General features: G+C 36.3%; 1 protein-coding gene across 1 annotated transcript in view; it reads right to left on the bottom strand.

Moving 5' to 3' along the window:
• tp53i11b (tumor protein p53 inducible protein 11b) overlaps nucleotides 1-23,946 on the bottom strand; it is a 53,177-nt gene that overhangs the window by 21,695 nt on the left and 7,536 nt on the right. The gene's annotated exons all lie outside the window — the stretch shown is intronic.

Here is a 23,946-nt window from a genome sequence, read left to right as displayed (position 1 = left end):
TGAAGACCATCAGATGTGTTGAGGTGAGATTTATTGTTTACTTCTGGTAAATTTTATTATTATAGTTCAAAGAGAATGAAAATGAAAAACATCCCTAATGCAGAAATGTTAAATTATGCCCAGGTTATGAACAGCACTGCTGACTTTATATATATACACACATACTGTATATATATTTGTTTGTCTTTATCTGAGCGATTCTTTCATCATTTGCTCTTTTTTCTCGCCTTATGCCAACATGTTTCTGTGATTAAACAGATTAAAGCTCAGCTAAGAGCTTCTTTATTACAAAGAACATTGTTTTTGATTTCTCTGATGCAAAATTAGCATTTCAGTTGCTTCAATTGTTTACTTAGCTGCATACAGAGTTTATTTAGAAAATAATGATACAGAGGATTCCTTGGATGTTTGCCCTGTTGTTATCACAATGGCACCGTCGAGTAGCATAAACACTGCCTTTTGGATTTAAACAGGTACAAGCAATAGTTACACCAGGAGAGATCAATGCTGACTCAATAAGCTGCCCCATAATTAAAGGGGAGGCTAAAAGGCCTGCGCCAACATGAGTGCACTCATGCACACAAAGGGGCAGCCAAAAATCGATGCCGCCGCCACGGGGTAGCGGCCTTGAGAGGAAAAACAAGGGCAGTTATTGAACTTTACTTCCAGCGATAAGGAAAATGTCTAACAGAGTTTTCGCCTCAGGAAAGAGGGAAACAACTGTTAGCTTACGATTAAAACAGCTTTTTACCAAGATAAATGACCCACCATCTCTGGTTAATACAAATCCAAAACTGGCTTTTGTTGCATGTATAAGAAAAACCTTTTGCTTTTAACCTCCATGCTGCGGGAGATAAAAGCTCTTCACCATTTCTCCAGTCAGCTAAGAAAATAATGATAATGGACACATTAAAGATTCAAAGACTGGCTGTGAACATGTATTAAAAGGCGTTGCAGAAAATGTACACCACGTAGACATGATGGCATAATTATGGTGCTTAATAATGGACCCAAGACATGGCTGTGTGGGCTACATAACGTATATTTTCACAAATGACATTCCAGACAAAGTGTCATTCCAAACAGAGCAGCATATATACCAGGAAGAGAATTCATAATTTATGATCAAATGTCTTAATCTGATTTCCAGAGAACAAATAACAATGAGCAAATTCCTTTTGTCAAAACTGCTTTCAACTTTTAAAAGGAAAATTAATGTCGCTTTATCTCCATGATTGATTGTTGTTACTGGAAAACGTAAGCTAATAGCAGAGCTAATTGTTCCTTTAGCACTTTTGCTAACTTTGCTTCCCCTAAATTATTATTTCTCAAAAAGCAAATGATGCTTATTCTCTACCCACGATGCATCTAAAACAGTTTAAAATCTCCTGACATCCTGAATGATTTCTGACTGAATGATTAGGCAGCAAAGTTAATAAAATTCAACACCTCATAAACTGAAACTGTGTGTGAAACGTCTGCTCCAAACAACCGCTTCCTGAATTTCAACCACACAGGAAGGTGTGCAGTCACAGATCTGACCATGCTGAGGGCGATGCGCCATCTTGTAACGCGTCATTGACGCATGGTGGGTATCTACGTGGTTGAATTCTGCACGTTAGCATCACCTTCTGCTTAATAGCATTTTGGTGTTTAGTATTAGCATAACTAATGTTTATGACTGAGCTAACTGTGGGTTTTATCCTTAGTCACTCCAATTTTGTTATTTAGTATAATGGAAAAACCATTTGCAGAAGCTACTTTTTCAATAAAGCCTTGTTGCAGTGGAAATGGTTTAGTTTATTACATTTTCAACAGCTGAATTGACCTCTGATTATTACATTCACCATTAACCAAAAGTGGACAATTTATCGCAAATCACATCATTAAAGACATATTCAACAATATTTGCAGAATTTGCAAACCAAAATTTAAAAAAGGCATTTGTGAAAACATGAATACAATTGCTTCATATTTGCTAAATGAGGATAAAATAAATGTCAGGAAAAGCAGAGGTGACCTCCCCCTGTTTGCTTTTTTAAATTATTGTTTTATATTCCTGAAACGGATGATTCAGTGGGAATGAATGGCCAAACATCTGCTGAATAAACAGCTTGCTGATTCTCTACCTAAAACCTCTTTTGATGTTGTAAAATCACCAGCTGTGCCCTATTCACAGGTTAAAAAGGGAAATCAAATCATCGCCATATCAAAGACATCATCTGAGCGTTTTAGGTTCCATTTTATTCCCAGAAATAATTCAAAATTCCAGAAAAGACTTTTCTGAAATTCCAGTTCAAGATCCACAAAGCAGGAGATTTAAGCAGGAGAACCCAGCATTCCTTACAGATTTGAAGATACCCTTGCATGTCGTCTCTCCCCCTCGGCGACCCTACCAGCTCCTCTTGACTTGCAAGAATAATACTGATACAGTTGCCTAGCAACCACCAAAGGACCAATCCCCTCGTGTGAACTGAAAGCCCTTTCATGACTGAAACCACCTTTGACAAAGGTGGAGCTGGTGCTGACCCCAGGGCATTTTAGTTGACCCTCTAAGTTTGATAGCAAGAAAGAAAGAAAGAAAAAACTGATTTGTGTTTATTCAAAACAATATTTGAAGTGGGAAATTAATACTTTGTAAGAGACTGAACTTAAAAATTTTAAGTGTGTTAGAAATATTATAATCTGGAAAAAAAAAGTTTAACTCTACTAACAATGTACATCTGATGTATAGATAGCAATGTCAGGAAGATGTTTTAATTTAAAAGAAAAAAAGCGAGAAAAGGGAAGTGGTTCAGTTAAGCTAGCTTGACTATGACAACCTTAACATGTAGATGTGATGTGGAATTCGGTGTGCTTTGGTTATAAAATAAATAAACACCAACCCTGATAGATTATCAGTGGAGCAGGTGTTTAAATGAGCCAATCAACAACCACTGCAGTGTTAGCTTAGCTAGTAGCAGCAGTAGCTAATCTACCACATTTTGCTATTTCACTATCATTAATAATCGCAAAAAACAATAATCAAGCCTAAAAACATAAAACTGTAATGAACTGAATGTTCTGTTCTTTGTGTGGGAAATGATTGCTTGTTTTTTAGTGTTGAATCCTGATATGTAGAGTTGTGTTGTTGTCGGTTGTTATGGCAATGAGTCTATGTGTAGTGTAGCCGGCAGAGAGCAGGAAAAAAAAAAAAAGGTTTGGAGTTGATCTTTAACGGGTTTTCTGCGTTATTTTCTCAGTTGCTGTGGCAACAAATTAATAATACCAACATCTCCAGGCTTCATTTAGTTAACGGAGTTGTTCTTCTGGGCAGCGTGGTTATGGACGCCATGTAAAATAATCGTCTTTTCGCCCTCTAGCGATGTGCGCATGCACAAAATTTCTCGATGTAAACAATAACATGCAGGGGGCTCATGGCCTCGCTGGACTGTCAGTAGGAGGGAAGTACAGGGAAGCAGACATGAGGAATACAAGAGAATATTTTATGGAACAGGCTTAAAATGTTGCAAGGGGTCCATCAGCAGCAGGCAATAATACCACCTTGGTTCCATTTTCAACTTTTGCGACAGAGCATGTGCTGCTGAGAAGAAAATCTGTTAAACACATGAGGAGGATATTGTGGGAAAGGTGTGAACTCCTTCAGAGATCTCTGGCTAGCAACTGAAAAGATGTTCTACAAAAATGATTGTATCTTAGGAACAAAGATGTGTGTGGGTGTGGAGGAACAACTGTGAGAAAATGTGCTACCCAAAATACGAGACGATTTGAGACCTTGTTACTCTCCACATTTTTCCCCCATAAACAACAGGAGAAGCAGCCGGTAAATACTCCCACTGCCATGTCTAGGATATCAAACAGCAACTTATGGTACAACAACAACCATGTGACTGTCCAATCTAATCTAATCTCAGTGTTTATTTCTTCTACAATCACTGGCGGTCTCAATCACAGGACGCCATTAAGACGTCTGCAGACAATTCAAACTTTTACTTAACATAAAATTCCCACGAGAAAAAAAATCCCTAAATATACGAGATCAAGTAGTGCTTCAATAATAAAATTTAAGGCTTGTGATTAATGTGTTTTTAATTAATTTGAGACATTTCAAGGCCTTAGTTTTAGCATATTAAACGAAGGAAACGAAGCTGACAAAGTCATTGCTAGATCCCTTTGCAGAGAAAAACACTTCATACTGTTGGATCATCTGGGGATCGTTGCCGTGGAATGAACCGGCTGTAATGATCGCTGGGATTTCCAGTTTGCCCTCTAATCTTCAGTTGTTACATAACATAATGGGATTTACTCTCGTAGTACGACTAAAGCCAAACCAGTCATGTCAGGGAGGACGCTTAGGAAGACAAAACAACAACAAAGTGTGTTATTCCACCAGTAACAAACACTAGTAAAACAAAAAATATAGTTCTCAACAGTAATTCTGCTTAAAAGTCCCCAAATTATTGGCATTGTAACAGTATGTTTTGCTTCCAAACAACAATTTCAGGGACTGTACTATGATCTCAGCTGTCGGGATTGTGGATAATCAGTAAGATTACAGTGTTATTGTCCAGCTGGGTCTCTGTTGACTTCCTGCAGGTCTCATCTAGGGCACAGTTCTCCAACCGCGCTTCACGTATTAAAGCACTGCTCTTATAAACTGTGAAAACGCAGCAAGCTGTTAAAAGTTACTCTAAATACTATATCCAGTGTCCTTTTCTGCTCCCATTTCATTTTATGAACTAAAAAAAGCCCAAAATGGGTATGAAAAGGCTGGTGAAGCCAAGAGCACAAGATAAGGAAAAAAAAAACAAAAAACAAACAAGAGTCTCAGCAGGAATGACTTCCCACAGCAGAAAACCTGTCTAAACACACCATCATCTATACTCTCTTACTTTCAGTTCATTTTATTTTAGTGGGTGCAGGAGAAAACGCTCCAACCCAGCACAAGGAAGTATAACACCATGAGGAAAATCTGGACAACCCCTGAGAAAACATAAAATAATGTTTAACATAGAGTTCTTCTATTTGTTACAGATCTACATCCAATCTCAGATCACTGTCTTACGTTGATCTGTGACTGGGTTACAGGTGTAACTGGAAACCAACAAATTGCTGTTTAAAAGTAAAATTTTCCAGCTCATTTTGAAAAGAGCAGAGAATGAATTTTTTTGTCTCCGCCCCATGTGATGTGCCAGAAAAACCTCCAAAAGAAAGAAAAAACCTGATCAGATGACAGAACCATTTAAATCGACTCCTGTTGATGTGGAGGAGAAGCAACTCTTCAAAACTTCCCAGAATCTTTTTCTGTCAAGATCCGTATTTATTGACTACGAGTGAAGTAGCAAACTGAGAGTTTTGGCTCGGCTTTTTCTTTAAACAGACTGAAGCAGCTCCTGCATTACTGCAGAGAGCAGACATGGTCCTAATTAGGGCTGGTCAATAAATCAATAACAATATATATCACAATAGATATGTGATCAGTAATATGTGTGGTAGAATATTCCAAACCGCACAGCATTCTGGGGGATGGAGGCAGAGGATATTTTTCTAGAATTGGACCGCTGAGGCAAGTTGGAGTGGTTCTGTACTTTCACTGAGATTTTTTCCTGTTTCAAACTTTCATTCCTGCCTTTTTGGAGGAAAACTGATCCTTTTTGTTTTGGACATAGTGTGGTTGAACAGATTTTTGGAAATGTTTTTCAGATTTCTGGTATTTTTGTTTTGATGTGTAACCATAGCAACAAGGTGGTTTACATATTTAATTTAATTTCCCTTTGTGATTAATAAAGTATTTTTTAATTGAATTTGAAAGACTTTAGCCACCCAACCTAAAGTCACGGTTAGCCAAGTAAGGTTGGTAGAATCAACCAGCTCACTCACTCTTTGGTTACCTAGCAACTCGCTCATTCTTTGGTTGCCTAGCAACAACCTGCTGAGTAACTGCCACAGCAGCAGTTTAAGGTTTTGCCACCGTGCCTCATTGCTTAAAAATAAACAATGGAGTTTATTAAAAACTGGGATAAAGAGGAAAGGTCACATCACTAGCTTGGCAGTGTTTCAGATATTAAAAAGAAAAAAAAAACCCTAATCAATAATTATTGATTGACAGATATGAAACGATTCAGCCATAATCCAGTCCTACTTGAGACTCTGTTCAGCTGGTTAAATATGCCTCTAACATGAAAAGTCACATTTAAAACACTTGAAATAAATTAATTGTGCGTGATGTAAATATTGCACCCACCGATGTTGCCATGATGATATGGAAGCTACATTGCTAATCCTGAACCCAGATTTGATTGGAGTAATCTTTCCTGTGGCTGATACGCGTAATCCTCGGCAGTCGGAGCGCGCACTGGTCCCACCATCTGGGCCACCATCCCAGCTTGACACTCCACAGACACAGTCCAAGGCCTCCACGCAACATTAAAGAGGAATGTCACCACAACAGCTCAAAAATGCTCCGACGCTTAAGCATCTCTGCATGAATCTTGTCCTTTCCTGGCTTATTGCCGCCAAGGAAATTTTTAATTGCCAGAAAGGGCAGGAAAGGAACCTTTCAAATATTTGAAACCATGATCTTTGTTGTAGGAGCATGACTTTTTTTTAAAGATGTCAAAAATGTCAGACAACACAAGCCTCTAGAGAAGCAGCATGGAAATGATGGTGATAATACAGAAGGAAGGCAGATGTAAAAAAACAAAACACTCATTTAAGAAAGAATTGGCATTTAGGAGTAAAATTGGAGAATTGGAGGACTACTATCAAAGAAAGTGAGTAGGATCTGTCAGGAAGATCTAGGAGATTCTCAACTGGCCCTAGACATTTCAGTAACACTTACGACCTTATTGGAAGAGTCATCCACAGAGGAAACTTGAGACATTTTGGGCCAAAAATAAGCTGCTTACTGTGAGAAATGACATATTTGCAGAAAAAAAGGGTGGAAATCTCAAGAAATGAACACCTATCCAACGGTTAGGCTGGGGGTGGACCGATCACACTACGGACCGCAGCCCGGAATACCAGAAACACGCCACAGACAGAACAAGAATAGATTCAATACAATCCCAGCAGCCGGTGTGGAAGAAATTGTTGGGAAAAAAGTGTAATTTGTTTGACAAGGGGATTGAAATCCATTCTAGATTATGTCAAGAGATGCTAGCTGAAGTTCCCTCAACTCCCGCCTGGTTTGACTCGAAAATTTGCGGCTAGATGCCAAAAGTATCGCTGGCAAACAACAGAAACGGAAAGCAAATGAAAAAATAATGATAATAAAAGTTACATCCTAAACCAGGGGTGTTCAAAGTGTGGCCCGGGGGCCATTTGTAGCCCTTGGAGTGATTTTGTGTGGCCCTGCACTACAATTCTGCATGTCCATCTGAGGTGCAGATGCAAACTTTTTCATTTATAATCAGGCTAAAATTATAACAACATGATTTTCTTACAATAGAAAATGTTAAGTACAACATAAAATATTTGTCTTTTTATAACCAACCTTTTAAAATAAGTCTATAGAGACTTTTTCTGAAAAGCCGACTTTGCTGTGCATAAATCAGCTTTTATCTAATATTTTAAACTTTAGCTAAACAACTGTTTTGAAAGACAATAACTAAATTTATTTCTTAGGATACATGTGCCCAATGAAACCCATAAAATTTGGAAACTGAATTTAATTTCTTTTACAGAAAACATGTAAACTCATTTGAAAGTTTTTCAATTGCTTGATTTTATTTTACTTTTCTGCTTTATTTATTTAACTTTGTTTTGGCCCGCAAGTACTTTTGACTTGACTGTTTTGGTCCACGTGACAAAAAGGTTTGGACATCCCCGTCTAAAACACTCCTGCGTGTAATTTCACAGTTTCTGGTACAGGTCTACGTAGAGGGATAGTTTATTTTTGCCATCTGTTGCACTGAGCCCCTGTGGAGGACGGGATTTAGATGGAGCGGCTGAAGTCAGAGGCTGCCAGGCTTTGTTTCATGTTTCCATCTTAGAAACCATCTTGACACAGCAGGCTCTCTGCGAAGGCAACGCAGGAACAGGAAAGGTGTGTTGAGGTAAAGCAAACCTGGCACATGGTGCATACACACAGCTGGGACATGAGTTAGGTCTTTTTAGAGGGATAACAACATGAGATTAGCACAAATCAACCACAAATGGGAGAATTGGGCTTCCAACTTTAAATGTAACATTTTGAAAAGGCCAAACAAAATAAAAAACTGTAAAGATTTGAGCCTACTGTACTTGTGTACCTTTCCACTCAGATTTTCCAATACATGTTAAAAATGTCAGCAATAATCACTTCTGTATGTAAAACTTAAGATTTAGCAGAAAGAAATTAATAATCTAAAGTAGGTCTGTAGCAAAAAGCACTAAATAAATTAAATAAATGAAAAATTAAAACGAACTCAATAATTTCCGTCTGAATGATTTATTGTTTCTCTTTTCTTTCTACCAAAACCTGGATGATAGAAGCCTTCAGTCTGGTGATTTGGTCTCAAATATCTTTATTTTGTTTGCATAATTCATTTTATTTGCTGTTTATTGTTTTTATTTGGAATATTTAAAATATCTTCCAGTTTCAGTGTTAAATTTTCACTAGGATTTCAAGTTTATTCAACTTTATTTTGGAAAAATAAACTGCAACAAATCTTGTTTCAAATGATTCAGAAAGTGCAATTAGGAGTTCCAAATATAATGTAAATAAATAATAAAGCATGGCGTCGCTCAGAGCAAAATAGCATATAATTAGACTGAATAGATTTGTCTTTATGGATCAGGCACATTGTTACCGATACCCCATATAGAATTTCTTTTAATATTGAAACGATACTGATATTAATATTGGATTGGTGCATCTCTACTCTTAACCTGATTGATTTTAATGGTGGATATAATTTGTTCTTTTTTCCAATTTCCAATTTCAGAGAGAGAAAAAACAAGAATTGGATGCACAACCTTTAATTCATTGTGTATTTTCTCTAGCAGCACATTGTCAAACTTGTACATAAAGGCTCACTTCCTACATTTTAGTCACGTCTGAAATGCAATAGAAATCTGTCTAATATGAAATATTCGTCCATTTCTCTGCCTGCTTGTCTGACAGGTGAACCTCCGCTAGTCTCAAGTTTTCTGCTGCCTCTGAAGTCATTTTTCTCCCCAGAACTCCGCTGCATATATCTTCATTTATCTCTCCTATCAAATCTTTCCAGACTCCCTGTTCCAGTGGAAAGCTAACCGCTAACATACTGTGCTGAACCCTCAAGTTTCCAGGCCTCTATAATATGACCGAAGCTTGAAGTGAAAGAGCCAAAAGCTGCAGCAGCCATGATGGAGCCGCAGGTATCCTGACATATCCGACTGGCAGAGCTTGTTGTCATGGGTAACTACTGAGCCAGGGCTAATTAAATCATCTAATGAAGCAGGCTTTAATGATGCACAACACATCGTTATTAGTGAATATAATTCTCTACATACAATTATTTTTCCCTTATGACTGCCGGCGTACTGCAGAAGACTTTCAGCTCCGACATGCCGTTCAGTACAAACACCATCACGGTAAAAAGGGGTCAAGTTACTGCGCAATTTAATTTCAATGTGGGGACAAACTAATTCACTACAGTGTCTGACACCGAGGCTTTTGAAAGTGCTGTCAGATAAATTAGTTGGTGGAAAAAAGCACAGAAATCATTATCGTTATGTGACTGCACTCTGGCTGCATTTGCATCTTGGAGTCTATTAACCACTACAACTGTAAACTGATTGTTTCTTTTTTCCTGAGAGAAAAAAAACATAAGAGGCATGTTTAATATCTGGCCTCAATCGGAACAATACATGATAAATTCAAACAAACACATTTTGGTATTTTAATCTACATATAACTATAAATAAGTTAGAGATGCACAGTGAAACAAGCTGGAGACTGGAGTCTGCTGCCAGGTCTCCCTTAAAATGCGATTTTTAAAGGAATTCATAAAAACAGTTATAGCATTACATACAAATAAACAAAAACAAGTATTAGATGAGTTTTAACGCATAAAAATATACACATCCCACTCAATAAGTATTATTTTTTAAATTTATATTGTTCGTTTTATACAAATCATATCGTGATATGTATCGTTATCGCCACCAATTACAATGCATATTGTGAAATTAAATTTGTGCCATAATCGCACATCCCTACTACATGAAATATCGCAGATGCACTGTTCGCAGAAGTACCATGCATCCAGAGGCTCTCTGGATGACACTTGTTCACTATGTAACCTAAAAGGTAAACTTTTACGTAAACAAGAGAGCTAATTAAGCTGTACACCCCAGGTGCCTTCACAGGACATTTACGTCTAGCCTTTAACTTGATCCCTCCTGTCTCAGGTTGTGTTGCGCGCAGAAGCTTTCACCTGGTTGCCAGGCAGCCGAGCTCGATAATGGAGCGCGCTCAGTTAGGGCCCGGCTCATGTCACCGTTCTGCTGGAATTAATTGCTTGGAAAATGTCAAAATGAAATCCTTAAAATAACCGACGGGTTGTTGTTATTTGCTCTGGTTAGTCTGCCATTTGGCAACATTGAGTTCATTTCATGACATATCACCAGTCGCCCTCTGCTGCGTCCCATTTTCTCCTCCTGAAGGCGTATCGCCTTCAGGAGGAAGGCGATACGCAAGCCCTCCATGCAGGCTTGGAGGGAGATAAACGCGCTTCTATTGTCTATAGGATTTAAATGAGCCAACAAAAGTTGTGACAGCATCAGCAACCAGCATAATGTGCAAATGGGAATCCGGGTTAGTGTTTCATTACTGGGATGTGGCACACACACATGCAATGACGGCATTTACATAACAGAGGCCTACAGGCAAATCTTAGAGCAAGAGTTCATACTCTGACATTACCAGCATCAAACATGGAAAAGCAGCTTTCAGCTTCTATGCACCACAAATCTGGAACAAACTTCCAGAAAACTGTGAAACAGCCGAAACACAGAGTTCCAAATTAAATGAATCATCATTCTGAGGAAAGACTTGATACTTAATGTTCAATCTAAGTCGACATGTAAAGTTCAATCTAAGTCGACATGTAAAGTTCAATCTTCACGTCTAAAACTGGTAGCAAAATTAGAACTTGTGTTGTACAGAGCAACACTAATGTACAAACCTTTCAGATTTTAATTGGCAAAAAAAAGTTCGCTTCAGTCTACTTTCATTTTATTTTTTATTTTAGTCACTCAGTAATAAATATCAATAGTTTGACACAAAAAAAAGTGACTGAAAAGGAGCAGAAAGAAGTGTAAACATAATATTGGCCCCATATTCACAAAAAAAGCAAATTAGCTTTTCAGCTAAAAAGACTTTTAGACATAAACACAAAAGTTACAACAGTAACTTATTCAATGCTATATTGCTACATCATAATGATTTATTTATAACCTTTCTTTTTTATGTTTGGAAAAAGAAAAAAGAAATCTCAATAAACCACACATGGCTGTAACAAGACCTGAAAAAGCTTAAAGGATGTCGATACATTCACAAGACACTGGATAATTGCACGTTGTTTATGCAGGAACACTGAAGATGAATATTGGAAAGTTTTCCAAAGCTCCCATAAAGTTAAATGCCCGACTGTCACTGAAGTTTCATTATGCAGCGCTGAAAGCCACTAAAGAAAATGTCCTGTCTGTCGACCTGTTTTCACACCAGAATGTGTGTGTGTGTGGGTGGGTGTGTGTGTGGGTGTGTGGGCGTGTGCGTGCGTGTGTGTGTGTGTGATGTCAGCATGTGATAATGGTCAACTGGTGAGAATCTCAGAGGAAGAAGGTTGGCTCCCATGCCAGAGTTAGGTGTCCTCTGAGTCAGACGAAGTCTCTACAAATGAAGGAAAGCTAACAAGCTAGCAAATGCTAAAATGCTAAGTACACATGCTAACACCGTTAGTAAAGCTTAACAGGTTCAGTACACATTCAACAACAATCCTGCCTTAAATTTAATGTTTAACTAAACTTAGAAGTCAATTTGAAAGGCAAATGTGACGGACGGCCAAAACATGCTTAGATTTATTAAGACTTTAAAATAATTTTGTTAGTTTATGAATCACTGAACGGTTCAGCACCACAACACATTAAAGATCTGCTGTTGTCATAGCAACCTTCCAGACCTCTCAGGTCTTCTGGTTCTGCCCTGCATCCAGAACCAGAACCAAACAAGGAGAAGCAACATTCAGCTTCTACACACCACAACTCTGGAACAAACTTCCAGAAAACTGCAAATCAGCCGAAACACTGAGTTCCTTTAAATCTAGACGAAAACCTGCCCGTTTTGAAACTCTAAACTTGATTGACTTATTGTGTACACAAATGGTTGTCAATTAATGCAGGGTAATTTTTTCCTAACAAGATGCATAAAAAATGAGCAGAGGGCACTTCATTCAAACATTTTGCAAAAGTTAGGAAATTACATTATAGCTAAAAAGGAGAAACCTTTACTAGATTGTGTCATGTAAAAATAAATGTTTCACATTTTGTCACCTTACAAACTCAATTTGTTTTTTTTGTCTTGATTTTAGAAGTCAAACACTGCAAACTCAATATAGCACAATTGTGAAGTGGAAGGAAAATGAAGAATGTTTTTAATTAAGATTAAATGGGACTTGATCCAAATTTTAATTGCAGGGTCTTAAAAACCACAGACAAAATAAGCAAAAGTTTTAATTCAAAAACGCTTTTTGCAGCTAAATCATTGAATAAATACACTTGACCTCAACAACAGATATTTTAAATGTTTTTCAGGTTATCCAACTATTAGATTAGAGCAAAGTGTTATTATACACATTAAGTTTCTTTTAAGTAACTTCTTTGAAAAAATACTTCTTTAAAAATGTGAACTGTGGACCCTGATATCAGCGTTGGGGACGTTTGTGCTGCTGCAACATGTTTAGCACCGAGATGCTACTTTAAGCTTCAATAAAATGGATGAAACGACAGACTTGTACAGCACTTTTCAACCCTTAAAGGTTTCTTCTCAAAGACGTCTTCTAATAAATAGCTTCAGCTCCTTTTTACACAACTTGCACATAGTGGTCTTTTCCAGAACCCCATCGGATCGTTTTTTTGAAGCAAAAATTAATCCGTTAGCAAAGAGAGGCGGGTATGTCGTCCATTGCTGCTGATTGCGGATTCTGCTTGTGCGTCAGAATCACAGAAATGTCAGAATAAAAAGGTTTCAGCTTCGGACTTTTGTAAAGGCGATTTGTTTTTATACATTTTTAACACCTTAAAATCTACAACCAAAATTAACATGTTAAAGTTTCTGCCAGAAGAGGGAAAAACAATAAATCATGCAAATGGAAAAAATTTGCTCGTTTTACTTTATCATGTGATTAATTGATTTATTTCTTATTGAGACATGCCAAAGTATGTTATCCTAATTTTTCTTTTGAACACTGCATCCATTTCTACCTCAAAGTATTTTTTGCACTGCAGGAGTCACAGTAAAGCCCTGAAAGCGTTTATAATATCAATTCATATGTTTATGACCCTGAAATTTCCTGAAAAGTGTGTAATTCATGTTTCACATGATTTGAAAAGTGGAGAGCAGGGAGTTCACGGGTTGTTTTCTTGAGGCCAGTCACACTTAGTTATAAAAATCTAATTACATTCATCATTATAGTGGGTAGTAACATCTTCAATCTGTTCGATATTGGCAACCTAATGAAGCTACAATGGAGATATGATGTAATGTTGAATCTGTATCTTTTAAGCAGGAACTACGATCCTGAAGCCGTCCTCAGTGAAAGGCTGGATGCAACGAGTCGCAGCTGAGGCGCAACCAACCCAGAGCCAACGAGGTCACTCTAATCTCCTAATAGGAGGAAATGAAAATAATGTTCCACGCACACAACGCACGCACATGTCACACCATCAGAGCAGAAACTGCTTCGTACAATAATCAAAATCTTTGATTTAAGTGTTTTGACTGTGTTTTTCCCCAAACTGAGTTCAAAAAGTCCTTCCAACAGGAAATGGATTCACCGACATGACATTTGACAGTCGGCCACTTTAACAGAAGACTGTTTTTGCACCTGACCTCACAGGAATGGAGAGCTAAATGTGGAGCAAAACGGAGCAGAACTGATCAGAAATGGTCCATTTTATTCAGACTTTCATCAGCGATGGAAGAAAATCTAACCAAGTATTTTTGTTCTAGTTTCTAGTGCAAATTTCTGATATAAAAGCTTGTTTTAAGTCAATAATTTCTTAATATTAATGACGAATTACTAGTTCCATTGACAGATTGATTTACAATAAATTTTCCCATTTTATAAGTAATTAATCTGCCAACAAAACTAGTATTTTTTCTTCAATATTAAGAAACTGACTTAAACCAAGCTCCTACATCTTGCTGAAAGGTTACTTGTAAGTTAATTTTGTCTTATTTCAAGTGAAGTAAGATATTTGCACTAGCAACCAGACCAAAATTTCTTGGTAAGATTTTATGTTTTTGCAGTGTGAGAAAAAAGTAACCAGGATCTAAAACCTACAGCAAACACCAAACTGAAATCATGTTTATTTCTGTAAACATGATTTTCAAACATTGTTTCTTTGTCTTACTAGAAAATGAAAATTTGCAGTGCAATATTTTCCTTTTCTCATCCTATAAAAACCATCATTTGCTTTCTAACATATAGCATACTTTGGACCAATAACCCTCAAATTAAAATAAAATGAGTGGAAGCGATTTAAAAGAAAGTTGTAGAGTATTTCTTTAAACATTTAACCAATTAGCACAAAAAAACAACTAGACAGCCAGCCAATAATTATTAAGGGTCTGGTCAAACTTGGCACGCTAACGCCAAGAAAAAAAAAAATTTAAACAAAAAAATAGTGAACTTTTACTGCTAAAAGCAAGAAATTTTATTGGTTGTGTTGGACTTTCAAGTATCAACCAGTTTACAGAAAGAAATACTCTACAGAGAGACAAAAAGGACTGCAGAAAAAACTTAGCTTTAATGGTGATTTATTGAGATATTTTTAAATGTCTATTTATGTTTTTATTCTCCTTTTGAGAAACAGCCTGTCCTGGATATGTAAACAGAACCGTTGCATGACGGTGGTCCGGATGACCCCAGAACAGGCGAGTAGTTGCTGTTCAATCCTCTGCTGCAGATGCATCAGCAAATTTCCTCATTTGTCTTTTATTTTCACAGGACTGATTTAAACATGAGTGGTGGTGTCATCATTTAACGTTTAAATTTAAAAACTTTAGTTTAGAAAACAGAGCCTACTTGAGACTTACACATGTCTGGATGTTTTTAAATGTTTGTATTATATGAAGAGAAATCTTCTCTTGCCCATGTGTTTATGGGTTTTGCTGGGAAAATGTTTTAATTTTATGTTTATATCTAATATTAAATAAATATAATATTGCAGTGATGTTACATATCACTGTATGTGAAATATTACCTGACTTTTGACTAAAATTACTATAATAAACTTCTGGGAAGTATATACTTTTGGTTCTTAATTTTACTTAAAAATTTAAAGTTTAACTTGGGGGGGGAAAAAATGTTTTGTTCAAAAAAATTATACAATATATAAATATCAATTATATACTGCTTGTACTTTTGGTTCTCTTTCACCTTAATTTAAATTAAAATTGTAACTTTTTAAAAATTGTTTACATTTTTTTTATAACAAAAACATGAAATGCCTTAAAATGCAGGCATTACAGGAGTTTTAACATTAAAAACTAATGTTTTTAATGCATCAACAATTCAAGCTGATTTTACACGCCGTTACCTCAGCTTATGAAAAAATAAAGCGTTGCCTCCTTCAAGGCGTTTTGCCACACATCACTGTGATTGGTTTTACCAGAGCCATTTGCAGAGCCTAAAGCTCGTCCAACATCATTACTCGGCCTGAGCAGCTGAACGGACCCGTCATTTGACTGAAAGCATGAACTGCTGAATGCCCAGCAGTTCTGTGAATCTCACAGAGCAAAGTGAGTAAAACTGGAGAAAATTAGTCCTCAAGCAGCTTAAAGGATAAAAATGAGACGGCAGCATGTCTGCGTTTTTCTCTGTGATAATGTGAGAAACGTGATTATAGCAAAGATTAACGGTGGATTCCTCTGAATGGCTGCTGTTTTGGTACTACGGGTTTCTCTTAAAGCGCAGCGTCACACACGCCGTGGAAAGCCGAGGCCAACGCAGTCGCATCGATTTTAATCACTTTTTATGTTCCTATGGTGTTCCATTCAGAGCCTTTTAAAAGCAGAAATAATCGCTGAGCTTCTTCACATTTTGTTACGTTACCACTGCAAACTTCTACGGAAGAGGACGTACATCATGGCGGCGCAGGCGTGAAGAGCATGACGTCACGTGCAAAGGGTCAGTACAGGAAATGTAGTTTTCCAGAGCTAGTAGACACGTTCATCTTCTCAAGCAGACAGGCATAAATGCACTCAAAAGGTGCTTGAGTTGCTTAAACGTAGAGCAAAGAAAGACCCAGCCAGACTCCCAAACCTCAACGGCTCTCCAAAACTCTGACTGACGTCTGCGCCTGCGTGACGCCTTTCATGCAGGAATGTCACGGCGCGTTCAAGCCTTAATAAAGTGTTAGGAAAAGAACAGCCACTTAGTTTAATTGTGGAGACTTTGCTCAGCAGCCTACAACCTCAGCAGAGTGTGAAGACTAAGGCTAATTGAATCGCTTTTTATTTTCATTATGAGGAGGGAAATACTTTTAAAAAGAAGGTAATTGGGGTCAGAGCAAAACATTTGAGCTGAGGTAATTGATGTTTGCTTTAATCTTTCCAAGTACGGTAAACTTCTTAGAGTGAACATTAATAATTAATGATATCTGAAGGAGACGAAGTAACAAGGTGGAGGTTCACGACTTACTGACAGCTTTATTTTACCATTTCTAACAAAACTTAGAAAATAAACTGCAGGCCAGGTATGTACATCAAAAAGATTAGCTTCTTTTTACAAAGTAAAAAAATTCTTATGGCGTAAAGCAGGGTTGTCCAAAGTGCGGCCCAGGGGCCATTTGGCACTTGAAGTGATTTTGTTCGGCCCCCAACTACAATTCAAGAATGATACACATTTGGCCAGATGCAAACCTTTTATTTTTAATTAGGGTAAAATTATAATTGTTACCAACATAAATGTCTTACAATAGAAAATGTCAAGTATAACAAAGTATTTGTCTCTTTCATAACAAGCAGAACCACGACTATGTAGGGACTTTTATTTATTTATTGAACTTGGCTAAATAGTGTTTTGAAATAAAACGGACTCAATTCTTTTTGTTCAATCAAGCCCCCCAAAAAACCTGAAAACTAAATTCAATTTCTTTTAATACAGAAAAAAAATAATTAATTTCTGATCTACAATGAATAATATCAATTTTCTACCAAAAACATCAAAATAAGACAACTTGCATTGTTTTTATTTTATTTTAATATTTCTATTTTTTTTTACTTTTGATCTGTCAATTTTGGACACCCCTGACATAAAGAGTCACTTAAGATACTTTTAACAACAATAAATGAGACATCTTGGTTTTTCTGGATTAAAATCAAAAGGTTTGAGCCGATATCTCATTCAAGCAGAAATGTAAACACAAAACTAGCGATAAAGTAAACTGTGTAGTGAATGTTTCTGTGTTGAAGCAGCCAGAGGAGAACCGGAGAGCTGCAGGGCAGCATCAGCTTTTTAATCTGTTTATTTATGTTAATATGTCTGCTGGACAATGCATTAAATAGCATGTAGACAAACATTTATAGCTGCACTAATAGGTGATTTACATCTATAACATTTTACTTTAATATAACTGTCTTAATAAATTAAGTGTTTGAGGTATAGATTAATCTCTTAAGTGACTTCGGGCTGGATTATGATGCAATATGTTAATTTTATTATTAGTGCTTTCATTAAGAGAAGATAAACGTATCAAAATGTGTTACAGTAATAAATAATTTTAAGAGGAGCTGGGAATAATTTAATACCGGGCAGTTAAATGAGCATTTAGTAGATTAATAACATAATAAAGGAAAGCTTAAATACGCTGTTCACACTTAAAATCTATGTAAAATGTAAGAAAACTGAAATACTTTAATAAATAAAAACAAAAACCTTTGTACTCAGCCCATTTCTGCCAAAAATATTTCACACCAATTTACTTCTGCCATTGCATCATAGTTTATTGTTCTCAAAGTAAATACTTCTATATAAAATGTTAATAAAAATGGTCAAATCTCACTTATAATTCAATTGAAAACTTTGCCTTACACCATATTTTCCATGTATTTGGGCATCTGTTCCCTGTATGAACAGTCTACTGTAGTAGGTGATCATATTTCGTTCAACTGAATAGAATCTGGAAACTTATTTAAATTAAATTAGCGGTTTTCAAAGCAGGTATGAAATGCCGCCCATACAGATAAGTGATGCACATTTTGTATGAAATCTCCGTGGCAGACGATTCAATTTACACTTTAAGTCACACGTGTCAAACTCGAGGCCCGGGGGCCAAATCTGGCCCGCCGTAGCTTTTTATGTGGCCCTCCAGACTCCAAATTACATCAATTAGCCCCTCCAGTTTTTACAAATCCACAAAATTCATACAAAAATCAACAAATTCCCACATTTTTTCTGATTTTACTGACATTTTTCCTCAAAATTAGTTTAAGTGACTGCTGCCTCAGCCTTACTTCATGTCAAGTTATGGCCTGTGATCGATACTGATGATGAATAAAAAGTCACACTTGAAAAAAGAACAATAAAGATTTTATCTATATACAGTATATACTGTATAAATATAATAATTTTTTTCCATATATTTTTTCAGGTTTCAGAATATTTCATTTGGGCCTCAGTCACCCTAAAATGGTCCTAGTGACACCACTGTGTCTTTCTATAAAACAGAGAGTTGTATAATCAATGCAGTGGATTGTTTGTTTACATCCATTTGTTACATTTATCGATGTCCATTTTGACAGTAGGCAACAGAAAAACGCAGCAGAGGAAGAGCTGTACAGGACGTACGAAGATAAAATTTAATGATGTGTTTAGAAACGTTCTGCTGGTACTGGGCAGTAATGTGGGTTCATATTCCACATTACTGCCCAGCTCTAACCAACATATGGATGCATGTACGCTGGAAATTAAAGTTATTCTGGGTTTCTGCTGTCAGATAGGAGTAAAGCAGTTCTGCAGAGCTTTAATTACTTCAGAACATATTGTGCCTGCTCTCTCTTAAACAAGAATGTCAGAGCTCTTCTCCTCCCCGATCACAAATGATTTAGTTAACGTATCTCCAGACATTCCAGAGGCACTTCTCGGCAAATGAGAGCCTGCTAATCGGGTTTTTACCATGCAGCTCAAATGCCATCCAGAGTTTACACGGAAACAAGCGAGGCAATCGACCTCAGCCTGGTGGCAAATCAATGCCTGAACGGCTGGTGCTGAAGCCCCAAGAAGTAAACACCTAATCAGAAGAAAGGCTGCGTCCTCATCTGATCTCCTTTAACTCAGCCTGAATGCATTTTCATGTTCATCTAGTTCCTTTAGGGCCAGCGTGTCAAATTCATCTTCATTTTGGGTCATATCAAAATCTGAATGTTCTTAAAGGGCAGCTTGTGCCAGAATGTATCGATAAAACCCATTAAGCTGCTAAAATATCAATAAATACATGTTTGTTTCAGCATTCAACAAGCATTTTCCTAAAATTAAATAATATTGAACATCTTTTCATGCTGATCAGTCCAGCCAGGATTTTGCGAATTTTTTTATAGCTTTTTTGTAATCAAAATCACATATTTTGTGGTGCTAATTTATTTGTAAGGAATTTTTACAATATTTGCGCTAATGTGTGATGTTAATCAATAATCTGATGTGTAATGGTGGCAAAATGTAATGTTTCAGTTGCTGGCTTTGTATTTGTGTTTTAATGATGCAAAGTACCTTGAAATGCCTTATTTCTGAAAAGTGCTATACAAATAAAATTTGATTGATTCATTGATTAAAATGTGACTTTTTATTTATCGCTATATCAATTACGGACTATAACTTGACATCAAGTAAGGCTGAGGCAATAGTCACTCAAACTCTGTTTTTGGCCAATTTTGAGAAAAAATTTCAGTAAAATCAGAAAAAATGTGGTGATCTGTTGCTTTTGTGTGAATTTGACAGATTTGTGCAAAACTGGAAGGACTTATTGATGTAATTTGGAAACTAGAGGGCCACATAAAAAGCTACGGTGGGCCAGATTTGGCCCTCGGGCCTCGAGTTTGACACATGTGCTTTAGGGGTTTCTGGCTCTTAAACAACATGGCGTCCAGTATTCTCCTTCACCATAAAAAAAAGAAAGAAAGAAAGAAAGAAACTGTCACGCGAAGGCACATAAAGCTTACTGTCTGATTATGTCTGGTGGAAAGAAAACCGCAGCATATTTACTGTGTAACTGATTCAGAGTAATTTTCTATCACTCTGAAAAACTGTATGCTAAAATAATAACTAAAAATTTCCACTTATTTACTTACAGTTTTAAGCAAAGATTCACATAAAAACCACAAACAGAAGTGATCTTCATCAACACCCTGAAGCATTAATAGACACAGACTGCCTCTAGGGGGGGAAGTTGATCATATGATTAACTTCTAGGACAGATTTACTATCTACAGTGGGAATCACATTGGTCCAAACAAACCCGTGACCGCAGGATTACTTCTGTATATGGATGCTTGGAGTCTTAATTAAAGCGCAGCATCACCAATTGACACAAAAACATCAGCTTTCCTCAGTTTTCATTAAACAGGAGACAATACAGAGCAATTTAGCAGCACTAATATTCATTTAAAACAAAGAATACTGTATATTATTCAATCTGGTAGATACTTTTTCCTGTGTGAAATATAAAATGTTCATCTAAAGCACATGTGTGAAACTCGAGGCCCTGGGGGCCAAATCTGGCCCGCCGTAGCTTTTTATGTGGCCCAAATTAGACTCCAAATTACATCAATAAGTTCCTCCAGTTTTTCACAAATTCGCAAAATCCACACAAAATCTACAGATTCCCACATTTTTTCTGATTTTACTCAAATTTTTTCTCAAAATTGGCCGAAAACTTTGGATTTAAGTGACTGCTGCCTCAGCTTTACTTATATCTGTGACCAATATGGCGATAAATAGAGAAGCTGCATTTATCACACATTAGCACAAATATTGTAAAAATTCCCTACAAATATTTCTAAGTTAGCACCACAAAATCTGCAATTTTGATTGCAAAAAAAACAAAAACACAAAAAATAATCAAAATCCTGGATGGAGTGATCAATTTGAAAAGATGTTCAATATTTAATTTTAAGAAACACTTAGTGAATGCTGAAACAAACAGCTATTTCTTGATCTAATGGGTTTTATCGATACATTCTGGCACAACCGGCCCTTTACGAACATTCAGATTTTTGATATGGCCCAAAATCAAACTGAGTTTGACATCATTGATCTAAAAAAAATTTTAATTTTGGGGAAAGTGAATAGGCACATAAATAATTGCTGCTAAAAAGACCCTGAATCGTTTGTGAAGAGATGCAATTTCAGAGCAGCTTTCCATCAGAGAAATCAATACAACAAAAGCGGAGCAGCAGTTGTGTAACTTGATTAAAGCAGTGCAGCCAAACAGAAGTTCAAAAAGCAGATCGCTCTGCTTCTGTGCATGAGAGAATAATTTAAAGCACACCAATTATCAAACAGTCACAGCAGAATAAACTCAAATTGGTTCTTCACCATTACACAAAATTACTTTAAAAATATGCTTTCTTCTTTTATCTGAATATCAGGTTTGATTCATTCATCAAGGTTGAGAAACTGAATGAATATGTGATCAGTAAAAAAAAGTAGTAATTGATAAATTCGTTCTTTAATTCTGCTTCTTCTCTCACTGCAAAAACACACTAAATCTTATTAGTATTTTTGGTGTAGTTTATAAGACAAATGTAATTAAAGTAACTTTTCAGCAAGATATAGGAGCTTATTTTAAGAAAGGTATTTTTTTAAACTGATGCAAAGTACTTTTGCATATTATTTCATTTATAAACTGGAAAGAATGTCTTGATATATGTTAAATAATCTGCCAATGTAACTAGTACTTTATCAATATTCAAGAATTGTTCATTTAAAACAAGCTTCTATATATATACGTATATAACCTGAAAAGTTACTTGTACGTTAGTTTTGTCTTATTTCAAGTGTACTAAGATATTTTCACTAAAACCCAGACCAAAAATACTTAATAATATTTTGTGTTTTTGCAATAATACACTTGCGGGGTTCATATCATGATAGTAGCTATAATCTAATAGGAATTTCAGGCTTATAGAAACAAACCCATTACACAAATACATGTGAAAATCTTAAAGGTAAAAATAACTTAAAAAAAAACTTTTAGACAGAACCTCAGCTTGAAAAAAATATTACTCAATGTCCAAAATAATTACACAATTATACACCAAGAGCATTTTCTGGTAGATTAGAAACTATGTGCAGCTTTTGAAATAACTATTTTCTCCTCAAACGTTTTTGACATTTTTAAATTTGATTTTTGATAAAGTGCCGTTTACAGGCAGACAGAGCATTTTCCAATAAAATGCACCACACAGAAAAAAGAAGATCCTGCAGGCCTGACTTTTATTTATAAGCAGTTACAAGGAACGATAGATGAACCATAAACTGCTGCTGCGCCAGTTACTCAACAGGCTGTTGCTAGGTAGCCAAAGAGTGAATGAGTTGCTAGGTAACCAAAGAATGAGTGAGTTGCTAGGTAACCAAAGAATGAGTGAGTTGCTAGGTAACCATAGAGCGAGCGAGTGAGTTGAGCCTAGCTAGCCAGGAGAGGTTCAGCAGCTAGTGTTTCCTCTGCCAACATTTCCCAGAATGCTGTGCGGTTCTGGATTGGAGTTCAGTGAAATTGTTGAATGTGTTATTAGACATATTATCGATTTCAGGGGTGTGAAACTCATTTTCATTTTGGGCCACATCAAAAATCTGAATGCTCTTAAAAGGGCCAGAATGTATTGATGTAACTTATTAATTTGTCAAAATACCAATAAATAGCTGTTTCAGCAAACAATAAATGTAATATTGAACATCTATTCACACTGAAAGGATGTCCAGTGTGAAAAGTCCATACAGGATTTTGTGGTTTTTTTGTGTTTTTCAAAAAGAAAAAGTAAAAAGGATGTTTTCACTTTTGAGTCTCAGAAATGTTCCTTGTTTTTTTCTAGAAAATTATTGAGATTAATACAAAAATTCCGTTGTTTTTTTTGGCAGAATTTTTTTCTGTCAATAATAGTCTTAATTCGTTGTCATTTCAAACCAATTAAAGCATGATTGTGTGCTTGTAGTTAATTAATAACCAACTGAGTCATAATCCACAGTAGTCTAATGATTTTTGTCATAATTTGGGCCTTGTTTGTAACACTTTAATCTCTTACTCGTCTGCAGCAGCAAGCCCTTAATTCTCAAAGTTAATCCACTACATACAGACTCATTTCCAGCTGGTTCAATGTTGGATTAAAAAGCAATGACCTCCATGACCTCAACAAGCTCACCTAAAAAATGCCTGCTAAAAATAGCAATCTAGTGTAGAACAAAGGCAGATTAGTACATGGTCCTACATCACACAAACAAGAGTGTGATGCATTTTTCGGCTTTTCAAATTAAATCTGTAGTTTTCAAGGTCAATTAGTAGGAAACTACTTAAGAGAAACCTTTAATTAAATACAGATTTTAGGCGATCGATCACAAAGAAAACGAGTTAAAGTTGTGGGTTCAGTAGGGAACTAAATGTTCTCAAAACAACAAACAAAAGCAAGTTCTTTATTTTAAAAATTAAATCAGAGAAAGAGAAGGATTTCAGCCAGTGAGTGGGAAACATTTCAACAACTAACAA

Source organism: Xiphophorus hellerii, chromosome 2, assembly GCF_003331165.1.
Source record: "Xiphophorus hellerii strain 12219 chromosome 2, Xiphophorus_hellerii-4.1, whole genome shotgun sequence".
Lineage (NCBI taxonomy): Eukaryota > Metazoa > Chordata > Actinopteri > Cyprinodontiformes > Poeciliidae > Xiphophorus > Xiphophorus hellerii.
This window is presented reverse-complemented; position numbering and strand designations above follow the sequence as displayed.